Consider the following 17,042-nt stretch of genomic DNA (forward strand, 5'->3'; position numbering starts at 1 on the left):
GCTTTTAAGGCCTCTCTGTAAGCAATCGAGCTCACTTTCCATGAAACCCGAAATGACTCTAGTTTTGTTTTTTTTCCATTTGCACTCCATTTTTCTGGCTGCTCTCTTGAGTGTTCTCGTTGTACCACGGCGTTGGACTATTTTCTTTAATCAGTTTTTGGCAGCCCTTTTAGTTTTAGTGTTAGTCTTTTGGACGAAAATGCTTTTAAGTTTTAGTCACATTTTAGTCTCTTATAAACTTAAAAGTTTTAGTCAAGTTTTAGTCAACGAAAACAAAAAGGTTTTAGTCAATTTTTAGTCAACGAAAACAAAAAGTTTTTAGTCAAGTTTTAGTCAATTTTAGTAAAAAAAAATAGTCTTTACAAAATTAATTTAGGTTAAAAAGTATTGGAAATGGGCTTAGGTTTGAAAGGTTGTAGCAAGCGTTGCAATTCATAAAACAACAGCTAACCTTAAAACCTTTGCATAATAAACTAGACTTTCTCATTGATGGAGATGCAGTGCTGCCATTGCCAAGCTGTACTTCATTGTCACATTGGGCAGAAACCTTTTATCCCCATATTTCAAGTTATAGTTTTTCCATGAATATTAAATGCTATTTTCACAGGAATAAAGGAATGGTTTACAGTTTAAACAGCAAAAAACGTTGAGCTACTACAACATTACACAGATAAAGTGGTAACAGTGGAATTACTGTTTTACTCCAAAAAAGCCAGGAATAAAACATTCTTACTTTGGAAATTGTGGCTTAATTTGAGAAATTGCTAAAGAGCAATGAACAACGTACCCAAAATATAAGCTATTGAAGAACACATACTTATGATCTACAACTTGTGCTTCAACTTGTCTGCTAGTACAACAACAAGATGCATATTATTTGCAAACACAAAAACATCATACAACCCTGTCTATCTTTAACTTGTGCAAACTGCAATGGTGCAAACATTCTGAAACAAAATAATAAAATAAATAAATAATACTGAGGTGCATTGATCATAGGTTGTTAGAAATGCATACCTGAATATAAAGTATGAAACAGACATGACACTTGAAATGTGTTGAACATAAAAATGAATAAGACAATTACCAAATACTGTAAACAATTTGGTCTTTAAATGGTTAGTTTGGTATTTTACACTTAAAGCCCTGTTTTAAGATTGTTTCTGATGAAATTTAACAGATAAGTTTGAAAATTGGACAAATGCTGTTGTCCCCAGAATTTTAGGTTTGTGTGTTAGCACCCCCCACCTACACAATGGTTGTCAATGTGCACTGGAACAATCATTCATAAAACGCATTAAACTTTAGTTTACAAAGACGTGAAACTCACCGAGTGGTAAGGGATGTTCACTGATATGCTCACACAAAAATCGCTGCAAAAGATGCTTTCCAACAGGTTTTATCTTAGTTTTTGTCCGACTCCATTGACTTGACTTGGTACAAAAACTACTATAAAACCTGTGTTGTGTGGAATCTGGTGCGTGGCAGCCGGGTGCTGGGCATACCCAAAAAAAGGATAGGAAACGGCAGGATTGCTGATACTTTTTTTGCTTAATACACACAGATTTCACGCAAAACAGGCAGAAATGACATGCATTGTGAACTTCAGACTTATAATCATTTTCGTTCCATCTCTTCTTGTCAACCAAAAACTCGAAAATGTCTCATCATGTTTTAGTCAAGTCACGTTTATTTATGTAGCACTTTTTACAATACAGATTGTGTCAAGGCAAGGCAAGTTTATTTATATAGCACATTTTATACACATAGTGCTTTACATAGAAGAAATTAAAATAATCAAAAGAAATCAGAATAATTAAAACAGTTTAGAATAAAAAAATTGAAATAATGCAAAATAAAAATAATGATAAAAATAAAATACAGTAAATAATTAAAACAATTTAGAATCAAAAATAAAATGAAGTACAGTAACAGTCGGACGAACAGTGGCACAGTGCTCATTCAGTAAATGCACAGCTAAACAGATGTGTTTTGAGTCTTGATTTAAATGTGACTACTGTAGGAGCACACCTGATCTCTTCTCGAAGCTGGTTCCAGCCGCAGCTGGCATAATAGCTAAAAGCAGACTCTCCATGCTTAGAGTGAACCCTTGGTATTTCTATTTGATGTAATTCTAATGATCTGAGTGATCTGTTGGGTTTATATTCAGTGAGCATATCTGCAATATATTGAGGTCCTAACCTATTAAAATTATTTATATACCAGTAGTGATACTTTAAAATCAATCCTAAATGTAACTGGCAGCTAGTGTAAAGACCTGAGGACTGGTGTGATGTGTTCATATTTTCTGGTCCTGCTCAGAATCCTGGCAGCAGCGTTCTGTATGAGCTGCAACTGTCTTATGGTCAGGAAGGCCAGTGAGGTATGGAATTAATTTTGAGCCAATAAAAATGAACGTAACTTTTCAAGAAACGAATAAAAATATAAATTGAAACTGAATAAAATATCTTTGTAACTGAAAAAGAATGAACCGCAAGCAATTTTTTTGACTTTGTTTTTAATAGACTACATGTTTTGCTAACTATTCCTCATATTTCGTTTAATGATCTACACTTACAAATGCGCTTCCAGAGTTTTCATTTACGCTTCTGAAGTTTTCGTTTACACTCCCTGAGTTTGCGTTCGCTGTTCTGACACAAATCTCTCGTGGGGGCGGGGCTAGTAGAAGTGTATTCTCATTGGCTACTGAGCTTTTGATTGACAGCTTCTTGACCTGGAAGTGAAGACGTCAGAGTTGTGTTTACACGTGTGGATGTGAGCGTCTGTAAGCGCAGCTTTCTATTTAATTTTAGTAATATTAAGTTATGTTTGTTTTTTAATTTTATCTGTATTTACCTTCTGCTGCGATTACTTTGTCAACAGAAGCTTTTAGGTTCACAAGAGATCAGTCTATTCAGGTGTAATTGTACATCAAAAGTACGCCCACTGTATGTGACTACTTAAAATATTTTGTCCAATGTTTTAGGAGAATATTTTTTTATTCTTGATGATTCGTTTGCATGTTAGGCTCTGAATAGGTTGTGCTATTACAATATAAAGAGAATAGCCTACTAGTATACGTGTGTGATATATTCAGCAGTCAAGAAAGTTTCACTTCAACCAGGTAATCAAGGTTGGCAACCATGGCCATCAAATTTCTCATTGTTACCATATGCATTTACACCATCAAATGATCATGTATGATCACTTAAATAAGAGGAATTTAAACTATATGAAAATTACAATCGTGGGTTGCTGTCAGATGATACAGACCTCAAAGGGCATTTCATTACATATTTCACACAAAGAATATTTTTGTTGGTATTTTTTTAATCATGCTGATAATTTTATTTATTTCATTTTGTTAATATTATTTTCTAACCTTTAAAATGGTAAATATATTTGAACAATCATCAACAGGTTCAATTATGACTTATAAAATCAGTTAAATGAATTTAAATAAAAAAATCTAATAAATTTATTCATTCTTTATTGTCACTACAGCATATACACAAGTACCAAAGTGAAAGTCTTGGATGCAGTTATGACAGGAAAGACCAGAATCCACAAAACATTAACTGCATACTATACATGTAATGCACAGTATTCTCATAATATAGATAATAAAATGTATAATCTCACAAAGATTTTTAATGAAATAATACATCTCTGTGAGTCCACATAACACAAGTGGATTGTACCCATGTATGGCAGTTGGTCGGAAATGATTTTTAATAGTTAAAACAGTTTACATTATTAGTATTTATTTTTTTTTATTCTATTGTTTCACTTCAGTATTGATTCATCCACTGAGGTCACATGGACATCACGGTCACTGTGTGTGGTTTTTAAAGCATCTTTAGGGCTTGCAGAGATGGATTACTTTCCTTAAAATCTTAATTCGTATTTATCTGTAGAAAGAAAGTAAAATGCATCTGGGACAGCATGAGGGTGAGTAAAATAAGTGAGAATTTTATTTTGGGATGAACTATCCCATTCATATGCTGTTGGTATGCTAATCCATGATCAGCAGAGACTAATAAGAATAAACTGCAACCTCTTGTGTACTGTGTTTGTTTTAATCTAGAGCTCCAAAGAAATTAAAATATTTGCTATTTTATAATATTAAAATAAAATACAACAGGTGTCTGAAGATAAGGATCCCAGTAATTCAAAGGTGATATGTCTGAACAAAGTAACATTATTGTCTGATGGAGACAGCTGATCTCTGGTATTATCACTCCATCCTCTGTGTCAGCATCAGAATTTTGTTTGTGGAAAAGTTGCTCAAATCCCTGGAAAATGAGAAAGGAAATATATTATAATCTAACAATACAAACTGCTTTGAACTCCCACATGCAGTAACCATTTGCAGACTTAAAATAATTATTTCAAACAAATTATATAAATGTTTTAAGGGATTTTACAGTACCAAATGTTTACCTGACTCACACACCATTTATCATCTGTAATACTATTGTATACCCAGTAGATGGCTCTATAGCCCAATAAACATTTATCCATGGCTGTGTAGCGTCTACTCCCTAGTTGCTGGATTTTTTCAGTCATAATTACTTGCATGTATTAGGTTTTGAATTTGGATATATATATATATATAAATTATTAAAGACTATTAAAAATTCAACATTTTTCTCCAAAATGTTTTTTTTTTTTAACATAATTATTACTAAAATATGGATACAGAAAAAGCATTTTGTTGCCTTTTGCAGAATAAATATTGCGCCCAGGGTTATACTTGGGAACAAATGAGTGTTAACATATTATGAATGGAGACGTGGAAAATGGTCAAGTACTCTCTCTCTTCTTTTAAAAACTCTGCATCACAAATTAATCAGCAATTGGCTTTACATTGCCAAAGTTGAACCGGGCAGTGATTGACAGGGCTCTGGTCCAATGGCATCGGTCATTGTCTGATACAGTACATTTTGTACTGTAGGCTACAGATACTGTACAGTACTCTAGCACAATGTTGTTTGGGGTGGCAGAGGGGAAATATGATCTAATAGAAGCAAATATGATCTAATCGAAGACTGTAACCGTATGTAACGTTAGATAAACAAGACATGTAATGATTGGGCTAACAACTTACCAATTAAATCAAGACAACACTGCTGTATAATGTTATGGGCTCTCACTGAGCTCTAATATGCCTCTCCACCTGAAAAAGCAAGAACTGTATTATAATTAGTATTAGTTTAGTATTAATTAATAAAAAAAATAAAAACAATCAGACTTACCACGAGTAGCCTATGCTATCCAGTATTCTGATATCGACGATGACAAATTATATCATTTGTCTGTACTATTCCTTCTATAAGAAATCATATCAACAATATAGTGTAGCAGTAAATAAATAAAGAAATAAACTTAATATCACCTAAATGAAATAGAAAGCTACGCTTACAGACGCTCACATCCAAACGTGTAAACACAACACTCACTGACGTCTTCACTTCCAGGTCAAGAAGCTGTCAATCAAAAACTCAGTAGCCAATAAGAATACACTTCTACTAGCCCCGCCCCCACGAGAGATTTGTGTCAGAACAGCGAACGCAAACTCAGGGAGTGTAAACGAAAACTTCAGAAGCGTAAATGAAAACTCTGGAAGCGCATTTGTAAGTGTAGATCAGTAAACGAAATATGAGGAATAGTTAGCAAAACATGTAGTGTATTAAAAACAAAGTCAAAAAAAATGCTTGCGGTTCATTCTTTTTCAGTTTCAAAGATATTTTATTCAGTTTCAATTTATATTTTCATTCGTTTCTTGAAAAGTTACGTTCATTTTTATTGGCTCAAAATTAATTCGATAGTGAGGAGGCCATTACAGTAATCCACCCTGCTGGTGATGAAAGCATGCACAAGTTTCTCTCACAAGTCTTGACTGGAAACAAACCATCTAATTCTTGAAATATTTTTCAGATGATAGTATGCTGATTTAGTTATTGCTTTGACATGACTACTGAAACTAAGGTCTGACTCTAGAGACACACCAAGATTCCTGACTTGATTTTTAGTTGTTAGACCCGTAGCGTCAAGGTATGCATTCACCTTGAGAACTTCATCTTTGTTTCCAAATGCAATGACTTCAGTTTTGTCTTTGTTTAACTGCAGAAAGTTTTGACACATCCAACTGTTTACTTCATCAATGCATTGGCACAGGGAGTCAATGGGGCTGTAGTCGTTAGGCGATAGGGCTAAGTAGAGCTGTATGTCGTCTGCATAGCTGTGGTAAGCAATTTGGTTCTTTCTCATTATTTGGCTCATTGGGATGGGAGCATATACAGGTTGAATAGGAGTGGCGCAAGAATCGAGCCCTGAGGGACTCCGCATGTCATGGATGTCCACTCAGACTTACATGTATGTTCTCCTATACTCGCATAATAACCTCTCCCTTCTAAGTATGACCTGAACCATTTTAGGACTATCCCAGAAAGCCCCACCCAGTTTTTCAGCCTGTCAAGAAGTATGTTGTGATCGACAGTATCAAATGCAGCACTGAGGTCGAGTAGTACCAACACGGATAATTTGCCTGTATCAGTATTTAAGCGAATATCGTTGATTATCTTTATGAGCGCTGTCTCTGTGCTGTGATGCGATCGGAAACCAGATTGAAAATTGTCAATTTATTTATTTATTTAACAGGGACCATACAGTCAAACATAGTCACAATACAAAGCCTGTAACTGATGCGCAGCATAGAGTTTATAGCTAATGCTAATTTACAACTCCTGTCCCTGGTTGGGCATTTCTAAATACATTATAAATAAATACATACAAATATAAAACATTCCCATTTCTTCAAACACACACACACACAACCAGAAAAGTAACAATTGTTAAAAATGGTTACAGTTTTGGTTTGCCTTTAGCCACAATTTAATCCTGGAAGTGAACTTTTTCAAGTCAGATATGACCTTAATGTCCGATGGTAATGAATTCCAGAGTCTAGCGCTCTTAACAGAAAAGGCTGTCTGTGCAAAGCTTGTCCTACAGTATGGTATTGTACAGTTATGATTTGCGCTGCTTCTGGTATCTCTTTTGCTGTTCTGTACCTGAACAAATTTAGCGGCTCGGGTGCTAAATTATTAATGCACTTGAAAATTAATTTTAAAAAACATAAATTACTGAAGCTTTCAAAGCTTAATATATTATATTTCTTGAGGATGTAACAGTGATGGTAACGGATTGGCTTTTTATCCATAATTTTTATTGTTTGATTGTAAAGTGAACCAATGTGTTTTATTGCAGTTGGAGCTGCTTGCGCCCAAACTGTCATGCAGTATGAAATATGCGAAAAAATCATAGCATGCATGTACAGCAGGGCTGCCTGGTTGGGTGTGTAATTTCTGATTAATTTAAAACAGTTAAGATTACTTTTTATTGTTTTAGAGATTTTCTTTATATGTTTACCAAATGTAAGTTGAGGGTCTATGACCAATCCAAGATATTTAAATTCTGTAACAGATTGAATTATTCCATTTTGTAAACCAGTTTTAAATCTTTCACTTAGATCGAGTTTCTTAATACAAAAACACATGGAGACTGTTTTTGTAAAATTTAGCACCAACTGATTTTGATTGAGCCACTGACTGACATCAGCCATACACGCAGACAGTACATCAGCAGCCAGCTCTGGTGACTTAGCAGGTGCATAAAGCACCGCACCATCAGCATAGAGCTGGATGCTGGCACCTGCACAGTTCAATGGCAAGTCATTTATAAAAAGACTGAACAGCAAAGGACCTAATATGGAGCCCTGTGGTATGCCCAGTTTGATGTTCAAGAGTGATGACTTTTCCTGGGCAACTTTAACACACTGTACTCTCGCCTGAAGATAGGACGCAAACCATTGTACTGCCTCAATGGAAAAATTAAAAGAAGACATTTTAGTTAAAAGTAAGTTATGGTTGATTGTATCGAATGCCTTTTTAAGGTCAAGGAATACAGCTCCCACCACATCACCCCTATCCAGGGATTTTTTCACATTTTCAACAAAGCAACAGTTTGCAATTTCAGTTGAATAACCGGATCTAAAACCAAACTGCTGTGGGTGGAGAAATTGATTGGCTTCTAAATGATCAACCAATTGTGCTGCTACAACTTTCTCAATTACTTTAGATAAAACAGGTAAAATAGATATGGGACGATAGTTACACATAGAGTCCTGACTTCCTGATTTAAATACTGGCACAATGACTGCTTTTTTCCATGCTAATGGAAATGTACACGTTCTTATAGACAGGTTAACAAGATGTGTCAGTGGCTTAACTAACACAGTTCTGTACGTTTTTAAAAAGCAACTGTTCATCATATAGATATCATTTGATTTAGAATTTGACAATTTATTAATCATTTCTGCAATTTTTGTCTCCGGAACCTCTGTAATATTAAAGGAGTCCGCAGACGTCACTCCAGTTGGATAGTTTAAACCTATAGACTCAAAATCTTTTGTTAGTTCTTCTACGGATTGCACAAAATATGAATTCAATTCATTAGCCATAGTAGCATTATTATTTATGTTCTTTCCATTTATGGTAAGTTCCTTTATCCCTTTGTTTATTTGTTTTATTAGTTAAGATTATGTAAATGTCTCCAGATGGATTTATTATTGCCCTTAGCATTACCTATAAGTTGAGTATAATAAGAAACCTTTGCTTTACGTAGTTCTAGTACTACTTTATTTCTTAAACATTTGTAAGTTAAACAGATCAGTATTCATTTTTGAGCATTTTTCCAATTTAAGTGATTGAGTTCTCTTTCAAACTGCACAGTTTTAGCTTCAGGAATGATAAATGTTGATTTATCACAACCAGATTTGCCAAAATACTGTAGCCGCTTTCTAGGCAGTTTTCTAGCTGTCAGAATCATGTTGAGAGACCTGTTATCAGATTGTACGTCCTTGTTGTACGTTCTGGTTTATTAGTAAACGCCATATCAATAAGGGTTTTGGTCTGTCTTGTTATCCTAGTGGGCCCTTTAATCATTTGTAAATAATTAAATTTTGTCATGATTGTTTTTAATTTTTGTTTACCACTTTTATCAGACCAATTAATGTTAAAATCACCATACCATAGTCAAGTCAAGTCAAGTCACATTTATTTATATAGCGCTTTTCACAATACAGATTGTATCAAAGCAGCTTCACAGTGATAACATGTAAGTAGCACAACACAGATCAACAACATTGCTAAACACTAAATAAATAACCCCAACTGAGCAAGCTCAAAGCAAGCCAAAAGCAAGGCGACAGTGGCAAGGAACCAAACTCCATCAGATTGGATGGAGAAAAAACCTTGGGAGAACCCAGGCTCAGTCGGGGGCCAGTTCTCCTCTGGCTTACATTCATATTGTTTAAATATAAATATTAAATATAAATATTGTTTATGAATCAAACGGCGCCATAACATATCGCAGGCGTTGAGTCGTCTCATCACAGGCGTTGAGTCGTCTCATCACAGGCGTTGGGGCATCCGAAATCCCCGTGAGAGGCTGGACACAAAACTGGACCTGACGAACGCCATTTTTCTCGGGACAAGCGTCCCGAGATAACAGCAGAAAGGCAGATGGGAAATAATTAGCATAGCTGATGTTCATAATAATTTCCGTTATAACTCACAAACTCTCCGTAACCCGAACTCTCCGCAACCCAACCATACGCGCCGACCCGTTTGTCTAAAAGGCTGTCGAGCCCCACTGGTGCGTTAAGCAGTTTCAGTGGCAAACGGTTCCGTATGGCATAACAGAGGACTAGAAGGTAAGCATTATGTGAATGCTTGACTAAAGAGATGCGTCTTTAATCTAGTTTTGAACTGTGTCAGCGAGTCAGAGGCTCGGACCGTATCGGGAAGGCCATTCCAGAGTTTTGGAGCTAAATGCGAGAACGCCCTCCCTCCTTTACTGGACTTCGATATCCTAGGAATGACCAGAAGCCTTGAATTTAGTGATCTTAAGGAACGCGGTGGATTGTAGGGCGAAAGAAGGTCCGTTAAGTACATAGGTGCTAAACCATTTAGGGCTTTATAGGTCAGTAGTAGTATTTTGTAGTTGATGCGGAACTTAATAGGTAACCAGTGTAGAGATGATAAAATCGGTGTTATATGATCATATTTTCTTGACCTAGTAAGAACTCTAGCAGCTACCATACAGTCTCTCTATAAGAATCAAGTTGTTTAGCTACAACATTTTAACTTTAACTTAATTCATCATAAAAGGTAATGTTATGTGAAGGTGGGTTATAAAGAACAACAATATTAAAATTCATTGTAGGTGATAAAATTACATTCAAAGCTAAACATTCCAGAGGGGTTTTCAATTCAACTTTATGACAATTAAATTTATCTTTTATGTAAATTAAAACTCCTCCTCCTTTGCCAACAGTTCTGTCCTTTCTGAAGCATTGATATCCAGCAATGTCTATCATATTAGTTGGTATATTACTTTGAAGCCAGGATTCTGTTAGACAAAGATAATCCAAATTTGAGTCCATAAGGAGTACAGAAATCTGATCCCTTTTGGAAATTAGGCTGCTAATGTTCAAGTGTCCACCTAATATTCCTAGGTGCATCCAAAACTCTATGTAAATCTCTAGTACTCTCCTTACTATCCTCAATTAAAGTTTGGATGCGTGTCTCTAATTTTGAAATCTTCTCCGTCAGCCTGACTGTCTCCTTCCATTTATCATATATAAATCCTATATTGCCATCAGAGAAGGCTATACTAAACATTTGACATGTGACACAGGTGTCAATAACAGAACAAGACTGTGTTTGTTGACTGATTCTTACTTACCTGAGCTTTTTTGACTCAAAGACATGGGTCTCGCGAAAGAAAGTAAATAATTTAGCGCACGAGTGGCGTGTTAGCAGGCTAGCGAGTTACTAACGTGCTGTGCTAACAAATAACGGAAGCTGTATTCATAAACAACTAGAAATTATAGTAAATCATGGTTCAAAACAGAAAAAATATGAAGCTAATAGAGCTTAGAGATTAGAGAGATAGAGCTAAGCTTAGATCTTACAGCCTCAACGCAAACAAAGCTTATAGCAGGCAGACAAGAGCAATCGCTCAGACAGTTGATATTCCAAATTGGTCAGAACTTCGCCTGATAGGGAACAGAGTGGAGAGAATTTTTTAGGGACTGGGCCCAAGGCTTTTTTCAGACCTTCAAAGACACCTTGGATGTTTCCAGTGAACGCGCTTAACTCATTACGGTCACACATACCCGTTTTCCACCAAAAAAGAACTGGTTCGGAACTGGTGCTGGTTCAACGTTGGTTCGGAGTTGGTTCAACTTGCTAACCCGTTCAGAACCTCTTTGTTTTTCCACTGACTAGAGCGCCCATGGAACGACGTTTTTACCTCACTGTGTACGTCACCATATGTCTTAGCTAGAAACGCTTGCAAGTACAGTACAACATTACTTTGGGATTATCTCTAACTCTCGTACCAAGAAGGCTTTAAAAACAATTGAAATATGTAAGTCTTTTAATCTTTTCTGATTAGTTATGTACCCCTATATTGTGTCTTTTTTTCTTTCCATTTATTTGTTCTATATTGTGACTGTTTTCTTCCTTGCTTATAATGTTTTCAATAAAAAAAAATACGCAGGAGCGTAGGTTGCAGAAACATCCAGATGAGGAGTAGGCTTGGGCCTTGCGTAATGAAATTTGATTGGAACCATCCTTAATTTACAGCATAAAAGGGCGTAATCAGGGTCACAATCTGCTGAGTACAGTGATCGGCAGTGTATTACTTCCTTCAAATCCTCACGCTTCACCAGTACATGGTCAAGTTGGTGCTAGCTCTTAGAACATGGATGACGCCAGGTGACTTTGGAGAAACTTGAGCCCTGAAAGAATGAGGAGGGGACATAGGGTTTGTGGGTGCTGCAAAGTTCCAGTAAGCGTTGACCGTTGTCATCATCCATGGCTTCCCAGAATGTGCACTGGACTTAGTACCAGGGGCGGAGTGGAACCAAAAAATCTACCAGGAAATTTCATAGACCACCGGCCCTCGTCGCCGGCACGATTTTAATAGCCGATAGCATTACAGTTTTAAGGAACTTTGTTGTACTATGCTGGAGTGTTACGACCCTTCTTAGTTTTTAACCGTCTAGGGATTTAGAAGGGGAACATTAATCATCCCTCGACACCCACCATAGAAAACACTGGGAAGTGACTGAGAGGAACAAAGGCAGTAGAATATTTAAGGTTTTATTTTATTATTGCTGGCCACAACCGGTCAAAATAGCTCTCCATAAAATATGTGTACAGCACACATATTCATGAAGAAACAATTCAAACAAATATTAACCAATCAATAAAGTAACATAAACATCCCAGCGAATTATGTATTAATTCTGGGAAAAGAAAAGGGCAACTGGACAGTGCCAACTCAAAGAAATTAATAAAAAGAAAACAATCTTTCTTACCCTAATTTAATCTAACCTAACTAATAAAAAATAAAATGTAGAAAAGAAAGATCTTCAACGTCCGAGACGTCGTATACTTCCCTACACTAACTAACCAAAACAAAAATACAACAGTGGCACTTGTCCCTAAATCTAGTGTTTTTAAACAAAGAAAAAAACTACATGTGCGCAATGTATGTCACGTGACATCTTACCTGACCCTTTTCTTTTATCCCACTTTTAATAAAGCATTTACTCAAGTTCAGATAATGAGTAAAGGAGTTCAGGTTTAAGACACTCTAATTCACATGACAAACTTAATATAAACGAACTAAATCAATAATCAAACGAATGTCAACAAAAACGTAACAAAGGACTCAGCACACGGTTGCAGTTCACAAAACCAAAGGCTGGCCACACAATCGCGTTCAGGTGCTCCTTTTATAGTTCCCGCATCTCCTGATGATCCCCGTGATTGGATCGCTCTTTCCCTCCTCTCTGATGACAAGCCTCAGATCAGCCAATGACCGTAACCAGGACAACCAATCAGCGCTTCTCTGCGAAAGAGAAAGTAACACGGCAGAAACACGAAGAAACACAGAGACACCCAAAGTCGCAAACTCGTGTAATCGCCTTTATTCGTAACACCCCCACAATCAAAAACAAACGTCTACCGTTTGTTAAAATTAATATGTTTAGTTAAATAAGATCATAACTCACCCATCATAAGTTCTCTCAAACTCTGGAAAGAGCATCCGCCAGGACATTCTCAGATCCTTTCTTGTGATGTATTTCAAGATGATAACTCTGTACAAACAGAGCCCAACGCATCAAACGTTGATTCGCATTGTACATCCGAGAAAGAAAAACAAGGGGGTTATGATCCGTATACAACCGTAGGCAGATTGGAAGAGCCTAAATAAACCTCAAAAAATTGCAGGGCAAACAACAACGCCAAAGTTTCCTTCTCCACTGTAGAGTAATTTCCTTGATTAAACTTACGAGAGAAAAAACATATGGGATGACCCACGCCATCCCCGCCCTCTTGAAGCAACACTGCTCCAGCGCCAACCGCGCTCGCATCAACTTCCAATTTAAAAGGACGATCAAAGTTCGGAGCTGCTAAAACTGGAGTGCTGTACAATAAAGCCTTAACACTCTCGAATGCAATCTGGCATTCATCAGTCCACACAAACTCTCGTTTTGGACTAAGAAGATTGGTGAGAGGGGTCACTACCGTAGAGAAATTCTTACAAAAGTTACGATAGTACCCAGCCATGCCCAAAAATCGTCTTAACTCTCGACGTGTCTTAGGGACTGGGAATTCCGTAATGGCTACAACTTTCGTTTCAATAGGGTTTCACTTGTCCCTGTCCCACCTGTTTAGCCAGATAGGTAACACTGGCTTGGCCAAACACACACTTCGCCAAATTAAGAGTTAACGAATCGTTCTTTAACCTCTCAAACACTGTGTGAAGTAAGGACATATGTTCTGTCCAACTCTTAGAGAAAATTACCAAATCATCCAGATAGGCGTTACAGTTGGGGACACCAGCTAGAACAATCTGGATCAACCTTTGAAACGTAGCAGGTGCGTAGCAACCCGGGTAGCAACCCAAAAGCCATAACATTATACTGTAGAAAACAGTCAGGGGTTACGAACGCAGAGATGTCAGATGCACGCGATGTTAAGGGGACTTGCCAATATCCCTTAAGTAAATCAAGTTTACTAACGAAATTGGCAGAACCTATATTATCCACACAATCTTCCATCCTGGGAAGAGGATAAGAATCAGGCACTGTTACGGCATTCACTTTACGGGAGTCCGTACAAAAGCGAAACGAACCGTCAGGTTTGTTTACCAAAATGCATGGCGAACTCCACGGACTACAGCTATGTCGAGCCAATCCGTTTTCCAACAGATACTCAGTCTCCTCCTTCATAACAGATCTCTTAATTGCATTAAGTCGATAAGCATGTTGTTTTATAGGTCTTGCACCACTAACCTCAATATCATGTCGCAACACATTAGTCTGAGATGGAACGTCCGAAAATAAAGCTGGAAAAGCAGTAATCAAATCCACCACATCCTGTCGCTGTTCATCAGGTAGATGAGAAAAACGAGAAGACAAGTTAGTTAGAATAACGGAATTTTCCAACTTATTGCACTGTTGAGGAGTATTTCTGAGCACTAGTCCATCTTCATCGGAGTCAGCTTCACTCTCTACAACAGACATAAGTTCCGTCATAACAACAGGCGCAGTTTCCACAACTTTTTCAGGATCACATCGCACTTGTTCTCGATCAAAATACTCTTTGAGCATGTTAACATGACAGACACGCGTTTTACGTCTTCTCTCTGGTGTTCGTATAACATAGTTTGTCTCACTAAGTTTTCTGACCACTTCATAGGGACCAGTAAATCGAGCCGACAAGGCAGACCCTTGAATAGGTAAAAGCACCAATACACGGTCACCAGTTTTAAAAGAACGTACAACTGTCTTAAAGTCGTAACGACTTTTCATTTCACTCTGACTACTTTTCAAAGCTTTCTGAGCAAGATCGCAAGCATCATGAAGTCTGTTTCTGAATCGACTGACATAGTCCAAAATGTTAACTTTAGACTCTGAATTAGTCTCCAACATCTTATCTTTCAGAACCTTTAAGGGACCACGAACAGTGTGCCCAAAAACCAGCTCGGCTGAGCTAAAACCGAGTGACTCTTGCACTGTTTCACGTATGGCAAACAACACCAAGGGAATTCCTTCGTCCCATTCCTTCTCTGTTTCCATACAATATTTTCGAAGCATCGCTTTTAAGGTCTGGTGAAATCTCTCAATTGCACCTTGGCTCTCAGGATGGTATGCACTTGAGACTCTATGTTCTATAGATAAAGATTTGAGAGTCTGAGCAAAAATATGCGACAAAAAATTCGTTCCTTGGTCTGTCTGAATCACCTTGGGAAGACCAAATGTAGAAAAGAATTTTATCAGCGTTTTCAGAATAACAGGAGCGGTTATTTTTCGTAGCGGTATCGCTTCTGGAAAACGTGTCGCTCTACACATAATAGTGCACAAGTATTGGTTGCCTGATTTTGTCTTCGGCAAAGGACCAACACAATCTACCAGCACTTCTTCAAATGCCTCACCCACAACTGGGATAGGAGAAAGTGGAGCGGGAGAAATTATCTGATTCGGTTTTCCCATTATTTGGCAGGTGTGACAAGTACGACAGAACTTAGAAACATCACGCTTCAAACCCGGCCAAAAGAAATGGCGCAGAACACGATCGTAAGTCTTAGTTATTCCCAAATGTCCAGATAACACATGCTCATGAGCCAAACATAATACCTGAGTACGAAATGTAACTGGAACCACCACCTGATATACAACATTCCAGTCCAAATCATCATCAATTCTAGAACACCACTTTCGCATCAATAATCCATCATCCACAAAATACGCAGTATGTCTTTTCTTAGTAGCATCGAAACTAAGAACAGTCGAAAAACATTTACGCAACGATGGATCTTCTTTTTGTGCTGTAATAATCTGAGAACGAGTGATGGGCAAATCCAACGAATTTGCGTTCCCCAGAACACTTTCACTTTCCTTTTTTAAACTGGCGTTTTGTAAACATTTCCCTGTTACTTTCGTTTCAGACTCAGAACCTAACATGTCATCAGTTAACATCTGACCCGTCAACGAGTCAGCTAAAGCAACTTGGTCTGCTTTCGCTAACTGAGCGCGTGTAACAGCACAGGCAGAAAATACATCAGGATACAGATTAGCCAAATCGTTAGAAATCGCACACACATCTGGAACATCAGTCACCTCGGGCACGGGCATGACTTTGCCTCCGGCCAAATCATTCCCTAAGATAAAGGTTATTCCTTTCACAGGCAGGGAATCACGAATACCAACCTTCACAAATCCTGAAACTAGTGAACTGTTTAAGTACACACGATGCAAAGGAACTGGTACTATTTGCATTTCAATACCACGAACTAGAATATTCGAGCCACAAAATGATTCCTCAGAAAAAGGTAACACCTTACATACCATGAGTGACTGCATAGCCCCTGTATCTCGAAGAATATGAACTTCTTTCTGATCTTCCATTCTTCCAGATAATGAAACAAACCCTTTCATCACAAACGGTTTATAATTCACGTCAGGAATCTCAGTACAATTTGACAGTTCAGATGCTTGCACAGTCTTGAGTAACGCGACACTTTCGTTTCAGCACCACACAGTCCGCAATTAAATGCCCCTGCTTATGGCAGTAAAAACACTCTCTTACCTCTTTTGACTGTGAAGTTTCAGTTTTTACTCGGACACTCTGACTGGGTGGCGGGGAGTAAGTCACGCTCTTTTCAGCGCGTGTTACTGAAAATGCTGTGTTATGCGTGAGTACGAATTCATCTGCCAAGACCGCAGCACGAGACAGTGAATCAACTTTTTGTTCATTTAAGTACACAACCACACGTTCAGAAAGACATGATTTAAATTCCTCCAGCAGAAGTAATTCTCTCAACGAAACAAAGGCCTCTGGGACTAGCTCATACGCACGTAATATTGCAGATTTCACAGTCTCATACTCTAAACCATC

At 37.5% G+C, this 17,042-nt stretch overlaps 1 protein-coding gene and 1 long non-coding RNA gene across 13 annotated transcripts in view; one reads left to right on the top strand and one right to left on the bottom strand.

Annotated features, from left to right (window-relative positions):
* Positions 1-17,042, top strand: part of arel1 (apoptosis resistant E3 ubiquitin protein ligase 1) — a 129,530-nt gene that overhangs the window by 49,982 nt on the left and 62,506 nt on the right. The gene's annotated exons all lie outside the window — the stretch shown is intronic.
* On the bottom strand, positions 3,474-5,825 carry LOC120469462 (uncharacterized). Of its 2 annotated transcripts, none has more exons than XR_005620386.2 (3): positions 5,259-5,825; positions 5,111-5,179; positions 3,474-4,295 (listed from the first exon to the last, which is right to left on the bottom strand). It is a non-coding gene; the product is annotated as an uncharacterized LOC120469462 (long non-coding RNA). The 2 variants fall into 2 exon arrangements; XR_016146639.1 differs by having other exon boundaries at positions 5,111-5,194.

This window comes from Pimephales promelas, chromosome 15, assembly GCF_988280905.1.
Source record: "Pimephales promelas chromosome 15, fPimPro1.hap1.1, whole genome shotgun sequence".
NCBI lineage: Eukaryota > Metazoa > Chordata > Actinopteri > Cypriniformes > Leuciscidae > Pimephales > Pimephales promelas.